Genomic DNA, 9,201 nt, shown 5'->3' on the forward strand with positions numbered 1-9,201 from the left:
GAAGTGATGGGACCAGATGCCATGATCTTCATTTTCTGAATGTTGAGCTTTAAGCCAACTTTTTCACTCTCCTCTTTCACTTTCATCAAGAGGCTTTTTAGTTCCTCTTCACTTTCTGCCATAACGGTGCTGTCATCTGCCTATCTGAGGTTATTGATATTTCCTTGATTCCAGCTTGTGCTTCTTCCAGCCCAGCCCAGCATTTCTCATGATGTACTCTGCATATAAGTTAAATAAGGAGGATGACAATATACAGCCTTGACATACTCCTTTTCCTATTTGGAACCAGTCTGTTGTTCCATGTCCAATTCTAACTGTTGCTTCCTGATCTGCAAAGAGGTTTCTCAAGAGGTAGGTCAGGTGATCTGGTATTCCCATCTCTTGAAGAATTTTCCACAGTTTATTGTGATTTACACAGTCAAAGGCATTGGCATAGTCCATAAAGCAGAAATAGATGTTTTTCTGGAACTCTCTTGCTTTTTCCATGATCCAGTGGGTGTTGGCAATTTGATCTCTGGTTCCTCTGCCTTTTCTGAAACCAGCTTGAACATCTGGAAGTTCACGGTTCACGTATTGCTGCAGCCTGGCTTGGAAAATTTTGAACATTACTTTACTAGCATGCAAGATGAGTGCAGTTGCCGTGGTGGTTTCAGCATTCTTTGGCATTGCCTTTCTTTGGGATTGGAATGAAAACTGACCTTCTAGTCCTGTGGCTACTGCTGAGTTTTCCAAATTTTCTGGCATATTGAGTGCAGCACTTTCAACAGCTTCATCTTTCAGGATTTGAAATAGGTCAACTGGGATTCCATCACCTCCATTAGCTTTGTTCATAGTGATGCTTTCTAAGGTCCACTTGACTTCACATTCCAGGATGTCTGGCTCTAGGTGAGTGATCACACCATTATGATTATCTGTGTTGTGAAGATCTTTTTTGTACAGTTCTTCTGTGTATTCTTGCCACCTCTTCTTAATATCTTCTGCTTCTGTTAGGTCCATACCATTTCTGTCCTTTATCGAGCCCATCTTTGCATGAAAGTTTCCCTTGGTATCTCTAATTTTCTTGAAGAGATCTCTAGTCTTTCCTGTTCTGTTTTTTCCCTCTATTTCTTTACATTGATCACTGAGGAAGGCTTTCTTATCTCTCCTTCCTATTCTTTGGAACTCTGCATTCAGATGCTTATATCTTTCCTTTTCTCCTTTGCTTTTTGCTTCTCTTCTTTTCACAGCTATTTGTAAGGCCTCCTCAGACAGCCATTTTGCCTTTTTGCATTTCTTTTCCATGGGGATGGTCTCGATCCCTATCTCCTGTACAATGTCACAAACCTCCACTCATAGTTCATCAGGTACTCTCTCTATCAGATCTAGCCCCTTAAATCTATTTCTCACTTCTACTGTATAATCATAAGGGATTTGATTTAGGTCATACCTGAATGGGCTACTCTTACACAAGAATTATTTTGAACTAAATGCAATACAGACCCTGTGGGTTCAGGAGAAATCCACTGCTCCTGTCTTAACTACCTAGAAGAATTTAAATTGGAGATTTTTCCTAGAAAAAGTGTTTACCAGAGATAAAATTTTTCTTAGTGGCCCCATCTTTATGACAGAACAAATACCTACTTATTAAATATCTGCTGTTCTTAATCTCCTGAGAATGACCCTCCTGTCCTTGGAAGACCTAGACCCCCTACTTCATTCCTTAGCTCAGGATGGCATAAGTACCTCCTTTTACCTTTCTGTCTTACTTATGTGGAGTCTCTGACCTCTTATGTGTGTGCATTCCTATATATATGAAGTTAAATTTGATTTTCTCCTGGTAATCTGTCTCATTTAATTCTTAGACCAGCCAGAAGAACCTGGAAGGGCAGAGGATAGTTTCTTCCTTCACGACGAGGCTCAGTCTTGAAAAGAGAGAGATCTCTTATTCTCCAACAATAATGCAAATTCTCCATTTGGTTGGAGGACATAATAAAAAAAATGAGAAGGTAGCTTTCAGTGATTTTTAAAGTTCCACATCCTCAACAACCATTCAAAGTACTGCCCGTTAAGGAGGGGACTAAGACACCCTCCTCACACCTCACAAATCAAAAAGGGGGAGGGGATCAAGATTACACTAAAGATTGCTTCTCTACATTATAAAACTTAGTATGAAGGGTCGGTGAGAAGTGTTCAAGATTGGGAATTTGGCTTGTTCGTGCCTCACCTCCTTTACTGACCTTGTGCCCTGTCCACCTGAAAGCCCACCTGAAAGCCCAATGGACTTGAAATGTAAGGGGCTGTGATGACTGTTATTATAAATGACACTGTTCATATCATCACTAATTACCTTCAAAGAACCAGGTTTCCTGGAGTTTAACAAATGAATAAAGGGGACATTAAAAAACAAAAACAAAAAACCAAAGTATCTCTAGTGTTTCATCTTCTTAGTGTAGTTAGCCATGATTCACTTCAAATAAGAACTCACATAGAACAAATATTTTTTCTTCCCTGGCATAACAGACAAACCTCAATTAATTTTTTTTTTTGCTGAAGTATCCTCAGGAAAAAAATAGAAGAAAAAAGAAGACCACAGCTAAGTTTTTAGGTAAGACAAAATTTATGCACTGACGGGAGTAGTTTTCTTCAGGATCTGTTCAAGATGACCACAAAGATAATGGAAGTTTCTCCCCTGCTCATCCCAAACATGTTGCCAGGGCTTCGGTGATAGTGGTTTCCTCATCTACACAGAAGTGACTCAGGGGAGAGGACTTAAAAAGTACTCCTGTTTACCTAATAAAATTCAATGTTCAGAATTAAAATTGGGCCCGTCTCATATCACCCTCTTTGAAAGGACTCATTCACAGGTGGCTCCTGGAGCAACTGAGAAGTCAGTCACAAGTCATTAAAGCCTCCCACCCTGGGGAACAATCTTATTGGTCAAAGCACCATCATGGTTTCCATGCTGAGCTCAAGAATCTTGTCTCTAACTGTAGATGGAATGATTACTTTCTTTCATGTTGTTTTTGGGTTAAGCTTAAAACTGCCTGAAAGATGGAAAGAATTTTATGATGGAAGATAATTTCACTCTATTCAAGCAACCTTGGTGAAGTCAGCAAAGAATGAGCTGAATGCACTGTATGCTCTAAGTTGGTTGTAGAACCTAGATCCTCCCTACAATTGTATGTCACCTTGCCTGTGTGCATATGCACATTCTTCCGAGAAAAGTACCACAATTTTGATAGAATTCTCAGAACATATAAACAAAACTTTTTAAAGAACTGCAGACCTAGAGGTGTCCTTTGTGAGTGAACAAAAGCACTTTCATAGAATGTGTGTCATTTACTTTTGTTTGTGCTTTTGAACATCCACAGGTTTCCATCCAAAAGTATTAATACCACTGACCACAGTGAGAATTTGGGGGCCAATCTGTACAACCCTTTCCAATTTTCCAAATCAAAGAATCTAGTACATACAGTCGGTTCCTAACAACATGCCTCCAGAATGATCTATTGCCATAGTTCAGGCCTTCACACTGAGGCCTCACAGAGAAGCTCATGCACTCTCATCTCTGATTCCTCTGGTCTTAGTCCCTCTGGAGCCTCAGTCAGTCAGTCAGTCAGTCAGTTCAGTTGCTCAGTCGTGTCTGACTCTTTGTGACTCCATGAATTGCAGCACGCCAGGCCTCCCTGTCTATCACCAACTCCCAGAGTTCACCCAAACTCATGTCCATCGAGTCGGTGATGCCATCCAGCCATCTCATCCTCTGTTGTCCTCTTCTCCTCCTGCCCCCAATCCCTCCCAGCATCAGAGTCTTTTCCAATGAGTCAACTTTTTGCATGACGTGGCCAAAGTACTGGAGGTTCAGCTTTAGCATCAGTCCTTCCAAAGAACACCCAGGGCTGTTCTCCTTTAGAATGGACTGGTTGGATCTCCTTGCAATCTGGAGCCTCAGTGTCCTCTAATTTAGGGAAAATGATAATAATGGCACCAAACATTGCATATAATTCTTGGAAGTTGAACCAGTATTGAACCAAAGAAGCTAATGTTCCTAACAGACTGGGCCATCTTGATGCCAGTTTCAGCATAGCAGTTAATAACACTGCCAACACTTGTCCCTGCAAAACAAACAAAACTTCAATAACAAACCCACAAACAAACAACCCTAGCACTTTCTTCGAGGAGGATTCTTATAACAACTTAGGACACTAGTACCTAGAAATGCCCTTTCTCTATCACCACCCCGGGGTCCTACCTCTCTGGGATAGAACCATGGATTTCTTCCCCCAGTTCTATCCCAACTAACCTGCCTCGTACTGTCTCTGTCAGCCTTTGTTCTCCTAGAGGAAATCACTCATCTCACTCCTTTATCCACCTCCTCTCCTGGTTCACTCACCATGAACAAGAGTTGAGATCATTTCCCTGGGCGGAAGGAGGGAGAGAAGGAAGATACTACCAAATACTAGTAATCTTTTATTTTTGTTTTTCACCAAGGCACAAGTATTTAGCAATGATCTTTGCAAACTTCTAAAGTGTTATAAAACTACATTAAGGTGAATAATCACCATCAATTAACTCACCAATCCTAAAATGAATGGGCTTCCTTGACACTCTTCTTGTCACTAATGCAAAAATTTTTGTACCAAATAATCATAACCTGTCTCAAATCTAATTTTCATCACATAACTTACATGTTTTAAGGACTTAGAGTGAAGATCCTTATCATTTATCTGATAAATAAATTTTTCAGGTGACTATTTTCAAGCCTCTGGACTTTCTCGTACCCCATCAGTTCAGTTCAGTACAGTTGCTCAGTCGTGTCTGACTCTTTGCAACCCCATGAATCGCAGCACGCCAGGCCTCCCTGTCCATCACCATTTCCCGGAGTTCACTCAAACTCATGTCCATCGAGTCAGTGATGCCATCCAGCCATCTCATCCTCTGTCGTCCCCTTTTCCTCCTGCCCCCAATCCCTCCCAGCATCAGAGTCTTTTTCAATGAGTCAACTCTTCGCATCAGGTGGCCAAAGTACTGGAGTTTCAGCTTTAGCATCATTCCTTCCAAAGAACACCCAGGGCTGATCTCCTTTAGAATGGACTGGTTGGATCTCCTTGCAGTCCAAGGGACTCTCAAGAGTCTTCTCCAACACCACAGTTCAAAAGCATCAATTCTTCGGCACTCAGCTTTCTTCACAGTCCAACTCTCACATCCATACATGACCACTGGAAAAACCATAGCCTTGACTAGATGGACCTTTGTTGGCAAAGCCTCATACCCCATACCCATCATTTTTTAGTGTTGTCTTCAGCTCTGTTTCAGTCACACTTCTGCCATACTCGCCTTGCTCAGTCCCATCTAAGCGTCCATGCTGAAGCCTGCGTTATCCCAAGAGGACCCCGTTCTTGACTATGACTTAGTGCATGTCACGCACTGAGATATTGGGATCCCCTTCCTCAAGGGATGCCTCTTCCTTCCCCCTCACATCTGGCATCAGCAGCCTCAATTCATGTTGTAGAATAGTGAATAAACGTTGTCTCCCCACCTCTGAGACACCAATTCACACCCATTACTCTTTCCCAGACTCACTGCAGCTTCTCTATTGGAGTGGCTCTACACCAATCCTTCTTCTGTTACCATCACACCAAGCAGTCCTTCCTAAGACAGATACTCACTGAGCCTCTATCAAAGCCAGGCACTGCTGTCCAGCGGGGAATAAAATAATGAGCCAAACAGATAAAAATCCCTGCCCGCATGGAGTGTGCATTCCAATAGGGGAGAAGTGGATGCCCTAGACAGCTCACATTCAATTTGAATTTCAGTATAATTCAGTTGTTTTGATTTTACATTGAGTCAAGCGACTGCCCAGACTCCTGTGCTAGATATTCTGCAAAGACAGGTACCACCAACTCCTCCTAGACCTGCAGACACGGGACTACTCCTCCCATCGAGAGGAAGAGTCTGTTTCCTCTCTACCTGAACCTGAGCTGCCCTGTGATTCGATCAACAGTATCCTCAGAAGTTACCACTGTGTCAGTTCTGGACCTAAGAAGCCCAACAGCTTCCTCCGTCTGGGAAACCAGGTACAACGTAAAGAAGCTCAGCCTATCCTGCTAGAGAGAAGGCTATGCAGAGGGAAAGACCCAGAGGAGGAGAACTGTGGCACCCTGAGTGACAGCCAGGACAAAGGCCACAGACATGTGAGTGAGTGCACCTCCTACCTTCCAGCCACCAGGTGAATGCAGCCCCTTGAGTGAGCCCAAAAAACTTCACTGGAACAGAGACCATTACCCATGATGAATTTCTGAACTATAGCATCACAATCAAAATAGTGGTGGTGGTTTTAAGCCACTAAATTTGGGGGTGATTGTTAGGCAGCAATAGATAAGGGAGATCCTGCCTTCATGAGACAGAGTTCTTAGCCAGAGTCAGGGGTGGTATCTTCTACATGTTTCTAGGCCTTCATTATATCCATTACAGTTAGGGATTCCCTTGTGGCTCAGGTGGCAAAGAATCCACCTGCAGTGCGGGAGACCTGGGTTCAATCCCTGGGTTGGGAAGGTCCTCTGGCGAAGGGAAAGGCTGCCCACTCCAGTATTCTGGCCTGGAGAATTCCATGGACTGAATAGTCCATGGGGTCACAAAGAGTTGGACATGACTGAGCAACTTTCACTTTTCACTTTAGGCAAAAAGGAAATACCAGTCAAGATCTGATGAGTGACTGTTTTTTTTTTTTTTTTTTAAACAGCTTTATTGAGTTAAAAATTACATACATAAAGTTCACACACATGTACAGTTTAAGGACTTCAAGTAACCATCACAGAATCCAATTTTAAAATCTTTTCATCACCCCCCCAAAAAGAAACCCCACTCCTATTACAGTCACTTCCTATTTTCCACCAACCCCCTGCCCAGCCCTAGGCAACCACTGATCGACATTCTTTCTGTCTCCATGGTTTTGCCTATTCTAGACATTTTGTATAAATGGGATCATATACTGTCTGGTCTTTTATGACTGCCTTCTTTCACTTTGTACTCTGATTTCCAGAGTTATCACATTATTAAACTCAAAATTCCAGTGTTCACTAAAAAATCACAAGGCATACTAAGGAACAGCAAAGTATGGTGCACTCAAAGGGATAAAACAAATCAATAGAAACTGTCCCTGAGAAAGACCTAATGTCTGATATACTAGACAAAGACTTCAAAGTAACTGCCTTAAGGATGCCCAAAGGACTAAAGGGAGATATGGAAAAAGTCAAGAAATCAATGTGTGAACAAAATGGAAATATCAATAATGAGACAGAAAACTTAGAAAGAACCAAAAAGAAATTCTGGAGCTAAAAAATATAATTGAAATTAAAAATTCATTAGAGGGAGTCAAAGAAGATTTAAGCAGACAAAAGACTCAGTGAACTTGAACATAGGACAATGGACAGATTCTGATATCCTGGTTTGCAAAAAGGATCCACTGAGGTAAGCTGTCATTGAACATATTTCAGACAAGTTCTGATGATTTTCTATTAGTTTTCTATTGCTGCATAACAATATTACCACATACATAGTGGCTTAAAACAACACGTTTATTACTTATCATGTCTGTGGGTCAGGAATCCAAGGACAGCTTTTCTGGGCCTTGCAGGGTCTTAGAATGCTGCAGTCAAGGTTATGGCCAGGTTCTCATCTAGAGGCTTGACAGGGGAAGGATCTGCTTCTCTACCTGCCTGGTTGTTAATACTGTTCAGTTCCTTTCGGTTGTTTGACTGAGAGCCTCCTCTTTTTGCTGACTGTCAGCTGGAGCTCAGCCCTTAGGCACTAGATGATAACAGTTCTTTGCTGCATGGAGTTCTCCAATGGCCGCTTGCTTCCTCACAGCTCTAGAGGGAGAGACTCCAGCAAGATGAGCCTTACAATCTTATGTAATGCAGTCACATAATCTCATACATGTAATCACATATCTCCCATCACCTATGCATATACGATTGTTTGGAGGTCACATGTCCTGCCCACAGGTAAGAGAGGAGGATTACACAGGGCATGAACACTGGGAGAGAGAGATGATAGAAGCCAGCTGTCAGTGGCCACAGTTACACAAGTTAATAAGGTGGCTACTTGTTACCATGGCTTTAGAACAACTGATCTTTTCCTAAGTTTATGGGTGTGAAGCAACTGGAGTTTCCTGCACTGCTGTTGGGAATGCAGTGGTAAATAACTTTGGAAAATGGTTTGGCAGTTTTTTGAAAAGTTAAAGACTTACCATATGACCCAGCCATTTCATTCCCAGATATTACCCAAGATAAATGAAAATAAACTCACATAAAGAGTATGTGAATGTTTATAGCAACTATATTCATTATAACCCCCAAAAGGAAACAGCCAAAATGTCCATCAACAGGTGAGTGGATCAACAAAATAGATCTATCGATACTATATCTCAGCAGTAAAAAAAGGAACAGACTAGTGATACACACAACTAAGTGAATAACTCTCAAAATTGTTATGCTGAGAGAAAGAAGCCAAAAAAAGTATTTCCTGTATGATTCTATTTATATAAAATTCTAGAAACCCAAACTAACCTATAGTACTAGAAAGCAGATTTGTTGTTGCCTAGAGTGAGGGATAGATGGACTACAAAGGGGCATTTGGATACTTGTGGCAGCGATGAAAATGTTCTATATCATAATAGTTGTAGCAATTCACAGGTGTACACATCCATCACACTCATCAAATTGTACATTAAAAAAAATTGGGGGGGGGCACGCTGTGTGGCCTGTGGGACCTTTGTTCACTGACCAGGGATCAACCTGCACCACCTGCATTGGAAGTTCAGTCTTAACCACTGAATCACCAGAGAAATCCCCAAATTGTACAGTTCAAAAGAATGTAGTTATTTGAACATAAATTATACCTTAATAATGTTGATTAAGAACAAGAATTAAATGAAAGAATCAGAGACATTTGAATATAGACACTTGGAAGATAAAGTAATGTTGATATTTGGTATAGGTGATTTTAAACAAAATTTGCCAATGTACCATTACCTCTCTCTGGTGCATTGGCCTGAAAAGAAACAGCTACACGAAACACTTCAGATATTTATTCTTTTCAAGGTGATAATCAGTTTGCTTTAATAGAACAAAGGGGTCATTTATCACTGAAAATTACTAGAGAGGTTAAGCATTTTTCATACCTATTGGCTATCTTATTTACCTTTATAACTGTCTGTTT

This window comes from Oryx dammah, unplaced genomic scaffold (genome assembly GCF_014754425.2).
Source record: "Oryx dammah isolate SB20612 unplaced genomic scaffold, SCBI_Odam_1.1 HiC_scaffold_14, whole genome shotgun sequence".
In the NCBI taxonomy this organism is placed as follows: Eukaryota; Metazoa; Chordata; class Mammalia; order Artiodactyla; family Bovidae; genus Oryx; species Oryx dammah.